A 19,024-nucleotide genomic window follows, 5' to 3' on the forward strand; every position below is an offset into this window, starting at 1 on the left:
GGATGCATTAGGATTAAAAGTCAAATCGGAGGTAAAAAGCTTAGGGGTAACCGTTGATTGTAATCTGAATTTTAAATCGCATATTAATCAGATCACTAGGACAGCATTTTTTCACCTAAGAAACATAGCAAAAGTTAGACCTCTTATATCATCGAAAGATGCAGAGAAATTAGTTCATGCGTTTGTTTTTCAGTCGACTAGATTACTGTAACGCACTCCTCTCAGGACTACCCAAAAAAGACATCAATCGTTTGCAACTAGTGCAGAATGCAGCTGCTAGAATCCTTACCAGGAAAAGAAAATCCGAACACATTTCTCCAGTTTTGATGTCACTACACTGGTTACCTGTGTCATTCAGAATTGACTTTAAAATTCTGCTTATGGTTTATAAAGCTTTAAATAATCTCGCCCCGGTTTATATATCGGAATGTCTGACGTCTTATATTCCAAATCGTAATCTCAGATCCTCAACTGAGTGTCTCCTTAGAATTCCAAGAGCAAAACTTAAAAGAAGTGGTGAGGCGGGCGGCCTTCTGCTGTTATGCACCTAAAATCTGGAATAGCCTGCCAGTAGGAATTCGCCAGGCTAATACAGTGGAGCACTTTAAAAAACTACTGAAAACACATTATTTTAACATGGCCTTCTCATAACTTCACTGTAATTTAATCCTGATACTCTGTATATCTAATTCATTATAATAACTATTCATTCAAAATCTGTACTAACCCCTACTCTCTCTTCTGTTTCCTTTTCCGGTGTCCTGTTGGTGGTGGCGTGTGCCACCACCATCTACCCAAAGCACCATGATGTTCCAACAATGATGGATGGATTAAAAGCCAGAAATCTGTATGACCATCAGCATCAAGTGACTCCATGAAAAACCCGAACTACAAAGAGGACTATTTCATTTATGTTAGGTAGAATGCCCAAAGGGGACTGGGCGGTCTCGTGGCCTGGAACCCCTACAGATTTTATTTTTTTCTCCAGCCTTCTGGAGTTTTTTTTTTGTTTTTTCTGTCCACCCTGGCCATCGGACCTTACTCCTTTCTATGTTAATTAATGTCTTATTTTAATTTCTTATTTTGTCTTTTATTTTTCTTCTCTCCATTATGTAAAGCACTTTGAGCTACTTTTTGTATGAAAATGTGCTATATAAATAAATGTTGTTGTTGTTGTTGTAATAGATAGATAGATAGATAGATAGATAGATAGATAGATAGATAGATAGATAGATAGATAGATAGATAGATAGATAGATAGATAGATAGATAGATAGATAGATAGATAGATAGATAGATAGATAGATAGATAGATAGATAGATAGATAGATGATAGCATCGAGTCCACTACGATTCCTAAGTCCTTCTCATAAGGTATTCTCTTGATTTTCAGACCTCCCATTGTGTATTCAAACCTCACATTTTTACTTCCTATGGGTAATACTTGACATTTACTGGCACAAATCTGCCTGTATGCTGTCCAAGTCCTTCGGTGATGATTCAACAGATTCGAGATTATCTTCCAATCCACCTATCTTGGTATCATCTGCATACTTAACCAGCTTGTTACTTATATTCCTATCTAAATCATTTATATATATTAAAAATAGCAGCGGCCCTGGCACTGACCCCTGCTGGTCACCTCTCTTAACATCACCCAATTTCGATGATGTTCCTTACCCTTTGCTTCCTGTGTCTGAGCCAGTTCTGCACCCATCTAAAAATATCACCCTGAACTGGCACTTTTTTTTTAGTTTGATGCCAAACCTCTTATGTGGCGCCTTATCAAATGCTTTCTGAAAGTCCATATAAATATTATCATTTGCTCCACTTTGATCATATCCTTTTGTTGCCTCCTCATAGAATTCCAGCATGTTAGTAAAACACAACCTTCCTCTTCTGACCCCATGCTGACTGTTCAGTTAAACTTCTGTCCTTGCCAGGTGTTGCTCAATCTTATCCTCTTTAATAAAATCCCCGTGTGCGTCCAGGTGTCTGTGTGTGGGTGTCTTCTGATGAAGTGCGCATGCGCTGGGCACGGTGCGATGCGCGATATTACTGTCAGAGAAATACAAACCAGTATTACTGCGAGAGGAAATTAAAGGCACACAATACAGTGACGCATATTACAGCTACATACAAGCCACTATTACTGTCAGAGGAGATTAAAGGCATATTACCGACGCGCACGACTGTATTACCGCCAGAGAAAATTAAAGGTATATTATGGACGTACAAGCCAGCGGACGTACAAGACGGTATCCTTCAATAAGGGCGCGCACAAAAAGGCGAGCCTCAAAAGGGAGACCTCAATTGGGCGCAGCGAATAAAGGCGCGCGTAAATAAAGATCTGCACCTTTGTTGCTCTTCACATATTCCAGAGCCATTTGAACTAAATTATCTATGAACGCCTTTATTCGCCGCGTTCAATTGAGGTCGCCCTTTTGAGGCTCGCCTTTTTGTGCGCGCCCTTATTGAATAGAGCCATACAAGACAGCATTACTGTCACAGAAAATTAAAGACACACAATACACGGCGGCAGCCCACGAAGAACGGTCAGCTCAGCAAGTAGACATCAACAAAAGAAAGGATGAAAGAAAGAAAAATACGAGCAACAAAAAGAATGAGGTCTAAGTCCCTTGCCATTTAATATAGACTGTACCTACTAATGTTTATGCACTACTGTTCTAGCGCCCGTTATTATAACGGGCTAAATGACTAGTCCTTAATAACTGCTTCCATTAATTCTCTTACAATGCCCATTAAGTTTATGGCCTGTAGTTGCTTGGATCTGCTCGGTCATCCTTTTTATATTTTCCAGTCCTTCACAATTTCCCCAGTGCACAGTGACTTCCTAAAATATGTGTCAAGGGTTTATATCTGCACTCGCTAACTCCATGAGCACTTTGTGATAAATATGATCTGGTCCTGGTGATTTGTTTGATTTCAGCCTATTTAATCTCAGCAGCTCTTCTTCACTTCACATCCTCCTTGACTGTTCTTTTTCTACTAAAATACTGAAAGAATCTCTTTGGTTCGGTTTTCACCTTATCTACTGTATTCCTCTCCAGCTGCCCTTTTAGCCCCCTTAATATCCTTCTTAATGGTTGCCCCCATGTTCTCATACACCCTACGATTCACATTGGAGTTATTAGTCTTATACACTAATAACAGCCAAAGACCCCGGGGTATACAACTGATGATGTGTCGTACTGGAGGCAGTAACACTGCCAGATGAAAATCCATGAGGACATCTCCAGTCCTACCAAAGAAACCAATGCTGTCCTGATTACAAAGGGATTAAAACACCTAGTCCTAGTAGACAAACTGAAATCTGGCTTGAAACCAGTGACTGCTGTGAAAGGGCAGCTGACAACCCGGGAAAGACCTGGTGACAGCCTGAAGAGACTGCTGACAGGAGGGAATAGACCCCAAGGGGGCTGGCCTGGGCTAGCTACCCAAGTCGGCAGGTTTCGGTCATAACACGATGACTTGGATCCACCCAACTATTGCTATGGAAACTTCAAGAGGAAGAATACCCCCTGAGTCTGCAAGAGCGGGGGCGAAATATGACTCATGACAGACCACACAGTAATGGACCTCGGAACGAAAACAACAATGACATCGATAATCAGCACGGCGGTTGATGGAGAAACAGCACTGGCAGGACATAAGTTGCAGAGCTGTATCTGTGGCTGGAAAAAGATAACATCAGAGAAGGGTCTTAAGATCCATCAAGGCAGGAAGAAGTGTCTAAAAGAGCTTACCAAGAGACCTCGCATTGACCAATACTTTTTCAGAGGTAGGGCAAATCAGTTGATTAAAGCCCAGTGGCAGGAAACTCACCACAGTCCACAGGGTATCAGAACCCCAGACGAAGCTCAGCCAGGCACATCTCCACTAATGGATGGGAGCCCAGACCCAATCCAACCATAGTTAGCAATTGAGAGGAAGTTGGGTGGATGAAAGCCACAAATTCTGTGGCCCAAATCCTGCCAGGAAAAGGAGTGGAGAACCATTGACTCTGACCTCATCCATCTCTTAGAAGATCTGAAAGGGGACATTGAAAGGAAATTAGACAAGATGGGAGAAATTATATACAGTTATGGCGCTGAGAGATTTGGAGTGAAAAGCAAGAACTTCAGATCTCAGAAGAAACCATCAGGCCATCTGAAGTCCAGGAGACAGCAAAACATGGAGCGACTTGTGAAAGACAGAAGATGCCTGTGAAAACAATGGAAGAAGGCCTCTGAAGAGGAAAGGAAAGGAACTGAGGCACTACAGAGCGACATCAAACAGCGCCTCGTAATGCTGCAAAGAGCAGAACATTTGAAAAAACAACGTAAGAAGAAAGAGCGAACAAGGACTGCCTTCTACAGAGATCCCTACAGGTTTGCCAAGGATCTCTTTGTCATGGAGAAAACTGGGACCCTTAAAGTACCTATGAGGGAATTAGAGGAGCACCTGAGCAAGACAAACTCTGATTATCAGAGGCACGTGCCAGTCACCATCCCAGAGGACATGCCACCTATCCAACCACCTGAGCACCAGCTGGACAAAAGACCCCCTACATGGAGGGAAGTTGAGACCACATTAAGACGGGCAAGATCAGCATCAGCCCCTGGGACCAACGGCATTCCATATAGGCTCTACAAGAACACCCTAGGTGTCTCAAAGTACCTCTGGAAGCTGCTGAAAAAAGTGGGCAGGCTCAGCGGAAGATCATAAAGGAACTGGCAGATACCGCCATAAGAAGCAGCCATTGGTTGTGGCTGAAGCGGAAGGAGACCGTATGGGCTGCTCTTGCAGCCTCCAGCGTGTCACACACCCAGGTCTGATCAGCCTGTGGTGGGCCGTCCTCAGGCGAGGCTGTATTGTGATAAAAGCCGAAACAGCCAATGACCCTGGGGTATACAACTGATGATGTGTCGTACTGGAGGCAGTAACACTGCCAGATGAAAATCCATGAGGACATCTCCAGTCCTACCAAAGAAACCAATGCTGTCCTGATTACAAAGGGATTAAAACACCTAGTCCTAGTAGACAAACTACACTTTATTCAGCTGTTTTTTTTTTTCCATTGCAGAGTTTTCGTCATCTCCTCATTAGCCACTGCTGTGTTTTGTTAATTCCAAATTTAGGTGGGTACCTTTCCAGCATGTTAAACCTGTTCCACTGCTCCTCAACTGTCTCCATACTTAAAAGCTTATCCCAGTCCATTCTCCACAGACTTGGCCGCATCTGCTCAAAATTTGCCTGACCAGAGTTAAATTTAACAGTTTTAGTCTCGGTATCCGCACTCTTCCAAAACACTGAGAATTGTATTATATTATGGTCACCAGTGGTTCAATCACCTCAACATCTTCAGTTCTAGCTTGATTATTACAAAATGCTAGATAGGCTTCCCCCAGTGTTGGTCCTTTACCATACTGCATTAAGAAAACCGTAACTGAGTAGAATAAACAGTCACTGTTATGTTATGGCATGGCTTGACAAGGCATGTTATGTTATGATATATTATATTACCAGTAACGGGCGCACTGCACGATAACTTGACGTGAGCATTCCTAGTTTTCCTCCTCTTTCTTTCTCTGTACGTTTATCATTTGTTTGCTCAGAGGTTGATGCGCTTGCTGCTTCCTGAGCAGCTGGTATTTGTGTTGCAATTACTTAGTACGTTTTCTTTAATTTTGCACTTAAGCTGGCACTTAAGTCTTCAATCTGTGTCAAGAATGATTTAAGACGTGAAGAGGTAGGGGAAGTGATGGTGAAGGTGGTTGGGATGAGAACGGCGGCCGTGCGGCACATGCCTACTGCTCGCTGCAGAGAGTTGATTCTACAATAAAATTAAAATGAAAAGAGGAATGACCTTGGAGGTCAATCGTCACCCCGAAAGAGGACAGTAGAGGTCACGTAGTATATGTGAACTAAATTTCAGTTCAATTGGTCAATCGGTTTGAGAGCTACAGGTGATTTAAAATCCTGGACAGACAAATGAACAGCCATGGTAGCGTATTATATATAAAGATATGTGGTATTGCACGGTTTGTTACATTATGTTGTTTTACAAAATGTCATATCATAGAATGACTTGGTGTGTTATGTTATTTTAATAATAATAAATAATAACATTAGGTTACAATTATTGAGCGCCTTTCACAAACCTGAAAAAAGTAAAAAAAAAAAAAAGACAGATGACAAAAGTTTGTAGAAGACGAAAGTTTTCAGGTGCAATTTAAAAGTGAAGAAACAGGAGCAATCTCGGAGAGAGTGAGGTAGAGAGTTCCAGAGTTGAGGTTCTATAGCACTGAAGGAGCTGCCTCCCAGGGTGAAGAGTCTGGTGTGTGGGACAGTAAGGAGATGACTGCTCGAGGACCTGAGAGAGCGACAAGGAGCTAGTAGCTGAGTGAGGTAGAGAGGGGCAAGGTTATGTAGGGCTTTGAAGGTGAGAAGCAGAATCTTGAATTTAATCCTTGATGGAACCGGTAACCAGTGAAGCTGGGAGAGAACAGGGAAGACATGAGCAAAACGCTTTGTGTGGGTGAGGACTCTGGCTGCAGAGTTCTGAATGTCCTGTAGCTTCTGTATAGATTTTGCAAGGAGGCCAATGAAAAGGGAATTACAGTAATCAATACGAGACACTATGAAACAATGAACCAGAGTTTGAGTATCAGACAAGGACAGAAATGGACGGAGGCGGGCGATGTTACGGAGATGATAGAATGAAATTTTGGAAAGAGACCTAATGTGTAACTCAAAGTTAACTGATGAATCAAACAAAATGCCAAGATTTCTGACAACAGGAGCAGGTTTGACAAGTGGACCATCAATAGAAATAGAGAAATTGAATGCCTTAGAAAGTTGGGATTTTGGACCTACCAGTAACACTTCAGTTTTTTTTATATTATGGCATGGCCTGGCATGGTGTGTGATGTTCTTATGTTATTATAGAGCGTGGCACGGTATTGAATGGCATGATGTGTTATGTTATGTTATGCCATGGCATAGTATACTATGTTTTATGCTATGTTTATGTTATGTTATGGCATGGTATATTATGTTATGGGTTGGCATGGTGTGTTATGTTATGTTATGCCATGGCATAGTGTGCTATGTTATGTTATGTTATATGTGGTATTGCATGGTGTGTTACATTATGTTGTTTTACAACATGGTATGGAATGGAATGACATGGTGTGTTATGTTATGCCATGGCATAGTATGCTATGTTATGATATGTTATTTTGTGTTGGGTTCTGTTGTGTTGTGTTGTGTTCTGTTGTGTTGTGTTGTGTCATGTTATGTTATGGCATTACATGGTATGGTGTATTATGTTATGTTTTGGCATGGTGTGTTATGTTATGCCATGGCATAGTGTGCTATGTTATGTTATGTTATGTTATGTTATGTTATGTTATGTTATGTTATGTTATGGCATGGCATGGCATGGCATGGCATGGTGTTTTATGTTATGTTTTAGCATGGCATGGAACAGTGTGTTATGTTAGATTGTTTTACAGCATGGCATGGCATGGAATAACATGGTGTGTTATGTTATGTTATTTTATGCCATGGCATAGTGTGCTATGTTATGTTGCGTTATGTTAGTTATGTTATTGCAAGGTATGGCATGATATGGTGTGTCATATTATTTTATTGAAAGATATGGCATAAAATGGTGTATTATGATGTGCTATGGCATGGCATGACATTTTGTGTTGCGTTGTGTTATGGCATAGCATAAATGGTGTGCTATATTACGTTCTTACATCTAGAAGCATTTAAAAGGAATAGTACAATGTTTTTGATATTTCTACATTTAAAGTAATGTTGAGCCAATTGATTTGCTTAGGGTCGCAGATGGAGTCAACACTATTGATTTCGCCTGCACCCTTAGGTTTTACAGTTTTTCCTGCCATCCCCAAAGGGACACTACATTTCAAGCACAGAACCCCTTTAACGTTTTAAATTTTCAAAATGTCAACTGAAATTTTATTAATAAAAAAAGATTTGGTGTTTGAATAACTTGTAACACATACCCAGAACCTGCTGCTGCATCTCATTGAGAGCGTGAATGTGACCTCAATGGGAATGCCATGAATAAAGAGATTTCACAGTTGGAAATGCAAAAAAAAAAAAAAAAAGCAATTCTCATTTCCCATATATCTCAGTCCAAATCCACCAAAAACTCAAATTGGCAAACTCATTTTTACATTGACAGCTTTGGTCTTGATGGAATTCATTTTCAAGCCGAGAGTGTGAGGGTCACTCAATAAGTAATCTAGTTGAACATGAATTAGGAGACATACAATCAATCTGTTTCCATTATCTCTTGCACTTGCATTCTAATGACAACGGTCCTTGAAAATGCTTGTCAGAATCTTGTTTGTCAAAGCAGCTGCAGGGAACCCGCACACGTTGTTTGTTGTGTGGATGTTGTCTATAGAGTTGTGGCCCCCTGGCAATGAAATGGGGTGCGATTCTCAGGGGTGGAATAGGCAAGAGTGTGACTTTTTGAAATACGCAGACCGTGGTGAGAGTAGCAAGACAATCTTATAATTAGGTTGGGGGGAGGAAGGGTTTCATTTTATGCAATCTAAAGTGTTTTAAAAGATACACATTAATTTGCACAAGAGGCTGAGATCTCCTCCGTGCTCATGCTCCCAAAAGTTTAAAATTGAACATTAAAGGCGACATATGTTGTTTAGCCCAGGCAATTCTGAAATTAAGGAATCCATCATAATAACATGAAATGTGCGTCTTCTGAATTTAACTTCTGGATCTTGGGATTCCTGATCGTCTGCTTCTGCGTCAGATCTGTCCATCTCAATAAGACGTCTTGCGACACCGACCTGATTTGAACACTGCAGGGGTTTCCATTTCATTTGCCACAGGTTTAGTCACACGCAACAGAGCCTCCCACTGCTTGGTACCCCTGACGGGTGTCATGGTTGCCTCCCCCTGGCGGCGGCTCTGCCTCCAACACCGGAGTATGGGGACCCCTGAGATTAGACAGACATTCGTCAAAAAACAGAGTCTTTGGACACTTCTTGAACACAACGAGGTCAGCGTTATGAATGACAAAATGGATATAATGAGGTCATTAGAAATAAACTTGATGCATTAGGATTAAAAGTCAAGATGGAGGTAAAAAATTTAGGGGTAACTGTTCGCTATGACTTGAATTTTAAATCGCATATTAATCAGATTACTAGGACAGCATTTTTTCACTTAAGAAATAGAGCAAATAGAGACCCCTTATAACATTGCAAGATACTGAAAAATGAGTTCACACAATTGTTTTCAGTTGGATAGATTACTGTAACGCACTCCTCTCAGGACCACCCAAGAAAGATATCAATCGAATACAACGAGTGCAGAATGGAGCTGCCAGAATCTTAATTCAGAGAAGAAAATCAGAGCACATCACACCAGTCCTAGCGTCGTTACACTGGTTACCCGTGCCATTTAGAATTGACTGTAAAATACTGCTGATGGTTTACAAAGCCTTCAATAATCTGATTCATCCTCCATCCATCCATCCACTTTCCAACCCGCTGAATCCGAACACAGGGTCACGGGGGTCTGCTGGAGCCAATCCCAGCCAACACAGGACACAAGGCAGGAACCAATCCTGGGCAGGGTGCCAACCCACCGCAGGACACACACAAACACACCCACCACACACTAGGGCCAATTTAGAATCGCCAATCCACCTAAACAGCATGTCTTTGGACTGTGGGAGGAAACTGGAGTACCTGGAGGAAACCCACACAGACATGGGGAGAACATGCAAACTCCACACAGGGAGGGCCCGGGAAGCGAACCCAGGTCCCCAGACTGCGAGGCAACAGCGCTACCCACTGCGCCACCGTGCCACCCTCTGCTTCATCCTGTATCTCAGAATGCCTCTCACCTTACACTCCAAATCGTAACCTTAGATCTTCAAATGAGGGTCTGCTTATTATTCCGAGAGCTAAATTTAAAAGAAGTGGTGAGGTGGCCATCTCTTGTTCTGCACCTAAAATCTAGAATAGCAGACCGATAGAAATTTGTGAGGCTGATACAGTGGAGCACTTTAAAAAACTGATTACTTTAACATGGCTTTCTCTTAGCTTCATTTTAGTTTAATCCTGATGATCTGTATATTCAATTAATTATCATTATTATTCATGGTGGCTCCAAAATCCATACTAACCCTGACTTTCTCTTCTTTTTCCGGATTTCTGTGGTGCCGATCTGCGCCACCACCACCTGATCAAGCACCGTGTGGTCCCTACATTGATGGATTAAAGGCCAGAGTTCCACATGACCATCATCATCAGGTTCTTCCATGTGAACCCTGAATACCATGAGGACTGATTGAGGTCATTTATATCAGGTAGAATGCCGAGACGTGGCTGTGTGGTCTCGTGGCCATGGAACCCCTGCAGATTTTGTTTTTTTTTTTCTTCAGCGATCTGGAATTTTTCTTTTGTTTTTTCCATCCTCCCTGGCCATCGGACCTTAATTTTATTCTATGTTAATTATCCATCCATCCATCCATCCATTTTCCAACCCGCTGAATCCGAACACAGGGTCACGGGGGTCTGCTATGTTAATTAATGGTCCCTAATTCTATTTTCTTATTTATCTGTCTTAATAAAATAAATAATAATAATTCTTTGCATTTATATAGTGCTTTTCTCACTACTCAAAGCGCTCAGCAATTGCAGGTTAAGGGCCTTGCTCAAGGGCCCAACAGAGCAGAGTCCCTATTGGCATTTACGGGATTCGAACCGGCAACCTTCCGATTACCAGTGCAGATCCCTAGCCTCAGAGCCACCACTCTGCCTAAAATTAAGGTTAGGGTTAGGGTTATTATTTCTTTATTATGTAAAGCAATTTGAGCTACATCATTTGTATGAACATGTGCTATAGAAATAAATGTTGTTGTTGAGTTTTCGAAACTTAGATCAACATAATAGAGGGGGACTGTTTGGGCACAAGTGTTACAGGACAAGGGTACAACACTGATCATCAGAAGTGAAGAGCTCAGAACCAGATACAAGGTGGTTACACTACCTTGGTTACAATCGGTTCAAAAGAAATTCACCAAAGAACAGAGTCTTCAATACAATGAGGGAGTCCGAATTTTCAAATTCAGGTGGGAAGCTCATTCCACCAGCCAAGAGCTACAGTACATTTGGTACCACACAGAAGTGGCGTCACCAGACACCATTCAACAGCAGACCAGAGTGGTCGAGAAGGACGGTGACATTTACTCTTTCCTTGCCGGACAAGTGTTGAATGTTAAAATGATCGGCCCACTTCTCATGTCAAAATAGATTGTACAGGTACTCCAAATTGTCTTTTCGGCTTCATCATTTCAACAGCTCTGCGTTATGCATCATCATTTATGGTACATTCATCCAATGAGTCCAAAGTACTCAAGTCATAAAATGTTTTTGAGTATAATGAGAGTGCACACTATAAAAGCTATTATCAATGTTTCAATGATGCAAAATCCATACTAACAACAAAGGCACAGTAATTGCTGCAACTCATCTTATGTATTACTGACTTAAATACCTTTTGGCATGCGGCTCACATTATTATATTCCGCCTCTAAGTGATTTAGTCTATTTGCATTGCATAGCGACCTTCACTGCAATAAATGCGCCCTTAACTCTTATTCTACTCAGAGCCGATGCATCTTATTTGTGAAACGCACTCTACATTTGAAGTTGCCGATATTATGTCTAAACACTGAGGAAGCTTCCACATGTCGTATCATCTCCAGTCCTTTACAGTCACTTGTGGGGACCCTGTGCCAAACTGGGACCCTAAGTGGAATCCTCCTCCATCCCAGCCACCCACACTTATGGATTTCTCAAAACTTCACTTTGTCCTTCCAATGAAAGAACATGGCAATAAGACCTTAACTAAATCCGGAATGTTAGCTCCCAATAAAATGAGCCAGCAAACTGAAGTTCATCGGAGCTGATTGCTCCTTTTGGGTGTTAAAGTTGCATGCTGGTTGCTTTTCTACAATTCCTCCATTAAGTAACTAGTAAAGAGGAGAGCTGTCTGTGTGTGTCGGTGACATTTACAAATGTGTCCTTAATGCAGCAACACTCAGAGCACTTCTTAGGTCGACTAATGTTTAGCGACGTGTAGAGGACCTGAGGTCTTTATGGCAGTAATAGATAATCCATGTGTCAGTTAGATACTGTAACATCAGATAATATCTGTGGTGGCGGACAGCCGGGGTCTTTTCTCGCTCAAGATTGCCCCCATTATTGGAAGGATCAGGTGTGACAGTGCCGGTCGGCTCCATGCTAGGGAGCCTCTTGAACATGATATAACATACCTGAGGGATGAGCCTAACGGATGAGGACACAACACACAAAGCAAGGTGTAGGTGCAAAAGTGTTCCAGTGCTTTTATTAATTACAAGCCAAAAATCAAAACAGTATTCAAAAGTGCAGTGCAAAAATCTTCCATAATAAATAAATAATCCAATAATCTAAAAAAAAAAGCAAGGTTAAAATGATGAGGCTGGAAGCTGTCCAGAAAAACGTGAGCCCTGGTTGAAACCCTTTAGAGGCTGACGTCTCTTTAGCTTAACCCTAACTGATCCTTGCAGGCAAGGATGGGGCCTAACCGGCAGTGCAGACCACCTTCTGCTCTGCTCCTAGGCTTGGACCCCTATAGCTGACTCTGGGTCCCGGGAGGGTACCATCCCTGAGCCTCGGTCCCAACAGTCCATGGCTCCACCCACAGGATGCCTCATTACCCTGCCATCACGCTGCCTCTCTCCGGATTTATTCGACAAGTCGCTCCAACCGAGCAACGCGTCACTCTCCAGCTCCCAGGTTACTCAGCCAGAGTGACCACCTTCAGCCACTGAGCGTCGGCCACACGTTCCCTTCGAGGGACTGCCTTCTCTCTCTCTAACTCTCTGTCATCAGCATGCACCGGTTCTCTCTCCCATCTTTTTCCTGCCTTCCCTCCATCGTTTATCTTCCTTTTCCAATCATCTCTGTTGTTCTCTTCTGACCGATCTTTTCTGTCTTCCTTTGGATTTCTCCCTTTTTCTCATGCCGGCTCTTCCTTATTTGCTTCCATAGGTGTCGTGTCATAAGTGCACACGGCAGGAAGCCAATGAAGCAACTGAGACGGACCGTACCCTCACGTGCAAGTGTGTCTTGCCCCAGTTACTCCACCAACCCCTCGCAGCCGCTTAAGCATGCACACCCACGGAGATTGAGCCGGCCAATTAATTATTTATTTATTAACCCCCCACCCCTTTTTCCTGAGCCGCAAACCTGCACTACCTCCCCCGGAGCACTAGATGGCTGCCCCCCTGGGTTTGCCTTGGAGTCCCAATGGGCTTCGTGGGAGTTGGAGTTCAGCACAGCCCTGTTGGGTTCTGGGGGAGCCGCCAAGGGGTGCTGCAGAGCTCTACTACGGTGGGCTTCTGCCTCAGGTGGGAGTACTTTCAGATCGTGCTGATGGGTCACCTGGAGTGCTCCCGGGTGCAGCTTTACAGGGACCATCCTCACTTCATTCAGGGAGCCAGAGCTGGGAGGGAGAAGGCAAAGCTTGCTGGAAGGAGTGGAGGTGGAGGATACAGAGAGACAACTGCTGTGTGCTGCTTTTATTATTGGTGCTTGTGTACTGTGCCGTGGGAAACGATTTGGGAAGCATTTCTCACTGAATAAAGCCTGTGTGTTGCTGAACTTGTGACTGGCATCTGTCTGTGTCAGTTTTGGAGAAATGGTGTGACCCTTACAGACCACACTGTTAAACACCCCATATCAAAACCATTACACATAATGCTACTCCAGTGCCAGGCTAAAAAGGTGCAGCACTTTAGAAAACTGCTAATAACTCATTATGTTAACATGGCTTTCTCATAGCTTCATTTTAGTTTAATCCTGATACTCTGTATAGGCATTTAATTATCAATATCATTCCTGGTGGCTCTGTAATCCATACTAGACCGTCATCATCAAGTTCTTCAATGTGAACCCTGAATACAATGAGGACTGATTGAGGTCATTGATGTTAGGTAGAATACCTAGAAGGGGCTGGCTGGTCTCGTGGCCTTGGAACCCCTGCAGGTTTTGTTTTTTGTTCTCCGGCCGTCTGGAGTTTTGTTTGTTTTTTCTGTCCTCCCTGGCCATCGGACCTTACTTTTATTCTATGTTAATTAGTGTCCCCTAATTCTATTTTCTTATTTATTTTGTCTTTTTTCTCTTTCTTCATCATGTAAAGCACTTTGAGCTCCATCATTTGTATGGAAATGTGCTATAGAAATAAATGTTGTTGTTGTTGTTGTTGTTACTCCAGTAACAATAACATAAAATAGAGATTTGCTTATTGTTAATAATTTGAAAAGTATCCTAATTGTTCTCTTAATTGTCAAAAGGATAGCAATTAGTTTAATAATGATTATAGATAGATAGATAGATAGATAGATAGATAGATAGATAGATAGATAGATAGATAGATAGATAGATAGATAGATAGATAGATAGATAGATAGATAGATAGATAGATAGATACTTTATTAATCCCAATGGGAAATTCACAAATTATTATTTTCATAAGTGTCTAAGCGATGCTCAGTTCGGTCATGCACTGATCTTTTCCTTATTCCGCCATGTTTCCCCTTTCTGGAGCTTCTGAGCAATGGGGGATATCTGAGTTTATTTTGCCTCCTTTCTCTCTCCAATATTTGCATTTTTGTTGTACTCTTACGTAAGGTCAGCTGACAAATATTTATGGTCCTTTTCATGCCACCATAATAATCCCATTTTCTTAAAGTGACTGCAGCATTGCACCCTCTAAACCCTCTATCTATCTAAGAATTTTTCTCGCCCATCACTACAGACTACACAGGGTAGGTAATATATAATTTCTGGATGACATATTCCTTTATAGTAAAACAGAGAGGATTAGCACAATGCAGGTTTCCTTACTAGAACTACTCTTAGGTGGATGTTCTAAGGTCTTCTCTTGACTTAATTGAGGCACGTGTCCTGTCCTGATGACAGAATTCCTCAATTTGAGTTCCTAATTCCAGAAGTTAATGCCGTAGCTGCAGAGGCAGCAGTGTCTAAGGAACTGTTAAAAAGAAAGAGTCTTTAGTATGCCCGGGATGGAAAGGGCTGTAGTGAAGGTGACCGTGTGAGTCAGACTACAAAAGATTCCAAAGATTAACAAAGTAACAGCGGGAGGTCAAGTTTTTAGCTACAGGGCCCAGAAGCTGTGAAATGATCAGCCGTCTTATATAAGAGCTGTCCCTTTGGTCTCAGCTTGTAAGGCAGGCTGAAAAACTATTACTTTATTATAGCACTATCTGTGTTACAAGTCTAAGATGGGTTGAAATCCAAATAATCAACATAGACCTCGGTGTTAATGTCTGCAGTGCACCATATAAGCTATTTAGCATGGGATTTGTAGCATGACAAATGCTATTCATATTCCCTGTTATATGCAATTTGGTATGGAATTTGTAAAAGCAGTGTTAATATTTGTGATGTGCCATCTGCTAGAATGACACATACAATGCCATTTTGTGTGGGATTTGTTAAAGCTGTCCTAATGTTTGTGATGTGCCATGTGTTGGAATGAAAAATGCAATGATTTTGTTGCTACAAACTAACTGTAAGACAAGTTGAAATCCAACTAATCAATGTAGAATCTTATGTATTGGAATGCATGTTTAATGCATGTAGTAATAAAATGCATTACTACAAATGCTTATGATGTGCCATCTGTTGGAATGACAAATGCAATGCATACGTCTCTGCTATATGTCATTTGGTATGGAGTTTGTAAAAGCAGTGTTGATGCTTGTGATGTGCCAATGCATTTCATTACTACGAATATTTGTGATTTGCCATCTGTTGCATTGCAAATTTTAATTTATATTTCTTTGCTATGATTTGTAAAAGCAGTGCTAATGTTTGTGATGTGACATCTGTTTGAATAAGAAATACAATGTATACGTCTCTGTTATGTGCTATTTTCGTATGGGATTCAGAAAAGCAATGTGTTTGTGATAAGCCATCTGTTGGAATGACAAATGCTATTCATACTGTATGTCCCTGTTATATGCAATTTGGTATGGAATTCGTAAAAGCAGTGTAAATGTTTGTAATGTGCCATCTGTTAGACTGACACATGCAATGCCATTTCGCGTGGGATTTGTTAAAGCTGATGGTAATGTGTGTGATGTGCCATGTGTTGGAATGAAAAATGCAATGTTATTATTGTTACAAACTAGCTGTAAGACGAGTTGAAGTCTAAATAATCAACATAGACCTCATGTATTGGAATGCATGTTTAATGCATTTAGTAATAAAATGTATTACTACAAATGTTTATGATGTGCCATCTGTTGGAATGACAAATGCAATGCATATGTCTCTTTAATGTGTTATTTGGTATGGAATTTGTAATAGTAGTGTTAATGTTTGTGAGGCACCATCTATTGGAATGACAAATGCAATGCATTTTATTATTAAAAATGTTTGTTATGAGCCATCTGTTGGAATGACAGAAAGATAGTAATTGAGCGAAAGCTCAGATATAGACTATTATGCTATTATTAAAATGAATTCCCTGACTAGAACTGCTGATTAGCTCTGCATGCTGCATCTCTGTTTGTTAGTCATTTGTACAGAAATATAACTAATACAATATTTATATACCATCACTAACCCTCCCATTTTCTTTTTCTCCCCACTTAGTGCCACAACCTGTACTGCCAAGCTGGGCTCCTGCACATGGAAAAGACATCAGAGATACTGGGAGCTTTGGAATCAAAGCATGTAAAGATTCTGCCATCGGATTTCACTGCCCAGCACAGACTCTACTGTAGAATGACCACCATCGAGTGAATGGCCACTTGGCTGAAGTCTCCAGGACTGTGAATGTGTCTGATTTTGACTGTTGTAATTGACCGTGGAATAGCCCCCCCCACCCAACCCCCCGAGGAGAAAGCCCCCCATAATGAGGTTTATTATCCTAACGGTTGTTACTGGCTGAGCTTTTGTTGTCACCCTCTTTTAACATTTAAGCAGAGAGGGCTGGGCTCCCTTTCTGTCAATCACTCTCAACTTGCTTTGTTCCCTGTCTGTTTAAAGAAGTCGGCGTCTGTACGTATAATCTTTAAAGTAATTAGTAACTTGTAAAGTTTGTATTTATATCTACCTGAGAATTTGTCACAGCGCTGTACCTGCACTCCCTGAAGAGCTCAATACAAAAACAAAACTGAACTGACTCGAAAGCAAAGTAATGCACAGAGGTTTTAACTCCTGAAATGGGGGACGCACGCAGAAAGACCCCCCACCATTAAATTCCACTTGCTTTATAAGGCTGTCATACCGAATAGAGCGCTGGAAGAACAACAAAAGCGGCAGAGCGCAGCGCTCACAGGGACTGCAAAGGCGTCCTACGGACTCGTTTTCATTTTATGTGCCAGGACTGGAGTAAACTTGGCAAGCTGGCATTGGAGGCATCCTACTGCTCCTTTAATAATTTGCCTGTTTCTATTTGACTTTATTTAATTGTATAGTTTTGGGTAAATGAAGGCCATGTCTGAACAAGATGATGATTTAGGCAGGCCCTGCGGTCTAGCGCCTTAGAAGCCTGATTACAAATGACAAGAGATCAAGCTCGGGATTCACCATTGTGTGGCCTTCTGTGAGTCATGTCACATGTTTGAGGTTTCTGCCAGAGGGCCTTTTTCTCTTGTCTCATAAACTAATCAGCACATCGTTATCTCATAACAGGCTTAAGTTTTGAGCTTGGGATTTTTCCCGTCCAGTCGTTTTAACTCGAGACCGTCTTCAAGAAACTGCGACACACAGACACACTCAGCAAGATACACACCCATCATTGAGATATTGATCTTTTTGGTGTGAGAGGACCCTAAAACGTTGAGATCCATTGAAAACAGGAAATAGAACTTTTTGACTAATCTGAAACTTTCAAATAGATGATAGGTTATAGCAGTAGTCAATGATTTGCGGGTAAATGCAGACAGAGGCCATTTATCTGTTCTCATCCTCTTAGATCTGAGTGCCGCATTTGACACCATTGATCATAATATTCTTAAAAATCACCTTAGTCAGTGGGTGGGCCTCTCTGGCAGTGTCTTAAATTGGTTTGAATCCTACCTGGCAGGGAGAAAATTCTTTGTTAGTTGTGGTAATTACAACTCAAAGACACATGATATTCTATATGGTGTTCCACAAGGCTCTATCCTGGGTCCGCTGCTCTTCTTAATCTACATGCTTCCGTCAGGTCAGATTATCTCAGGGCACAACGTGAGCTACCACAGCTATGCTGATGACACACAGCTGTATTTATCAATTGCACCTGATGACCCCGATTCTCTCGATTCACTAACACAATGTCTGACTTGTATCTCAGAATGGATGAATAGTAACTTTCTCAAGTTAAATAAAGAGAAAACTGAAATCTTAGTGATTGGCAATAATGGATACAATGAGGCTATTAGAAATAAACTGGATACATTAGGATTAAAAGTCAAAACGGAGGTAAAAAGCTTAGGGGTAACTGTTGACTGTAATCTAAATTTTAAATCGCATATTAATCAGATCACTAGGACAGCATTTTTTCACTTAAGAAACATAGCAAAAGTTAGACCTCTTATATCATTGAAAGATGCTGAGAAATTAGTTCATGCATTTGTTTTCAGTCGACTAGATTACTGTAACGCACTCCTCTCAGGACTACCCAAAAAAGACGATAAATCATTTGCAACGAGTGCAGAATGCAGCTGCTAGAATCCTTACCAGGAAAAGAAAATCCGAGCACATCTCTCCAGTTTTGATGTCACTACACTGGTTACCTGTGTCATTCACGATTGACTTTAAAATTTTGCTTATGGTTTATAAAGCCATAAATAATCTCGCCCCGGCTTATATATCGAAATGTCTGACACCTTATATTCCAAATCGTAACCTCAGATCCTCAACTGAGTGTCTCCTTAGAATTCCAA

The 19,024-nt window shown here is 41.5% G+C and overlaps 1 long non-coding RNA gene across 1 annotated transcript in view; it reads left to right on the top strand.

Moving 5' to 3' along the window:
- Positions 1-18,485, top strand: part of LOC127526808 (uncharacterized) — a 96,656-nt gene extending 78,171 nt beyond the window's left edge. The window contains exon 2 of the long non-coding RNA XR_007934244.1: positions 18,304-18,485. This is a non-coding gene — a long non-coding RNA (uncharacterized LOC127526808). The remainder of the gene's footprint in view (positions 1-18,303) is intronic.
- The last annotated feature ends 539 nt before the right edge of the window (positions 18,486-19,024 follow it).

This window comes from Erpetoichthys calabaricus, chromosome 2 (genome assembly GCF_900747795.2).
Source record: "Erpetoichthys calabaricus chromosome 2, fErpCal1.3, whole genome shotgun sequence".
Classification (NCBI taxonomy): domain Eukaryota; kingdom Metazoa; phylum Chordata; class Cladistia; order Polypteriformes; family Polypteridae; genus Erpetoichthys; species Erpetoichthys calabaricus.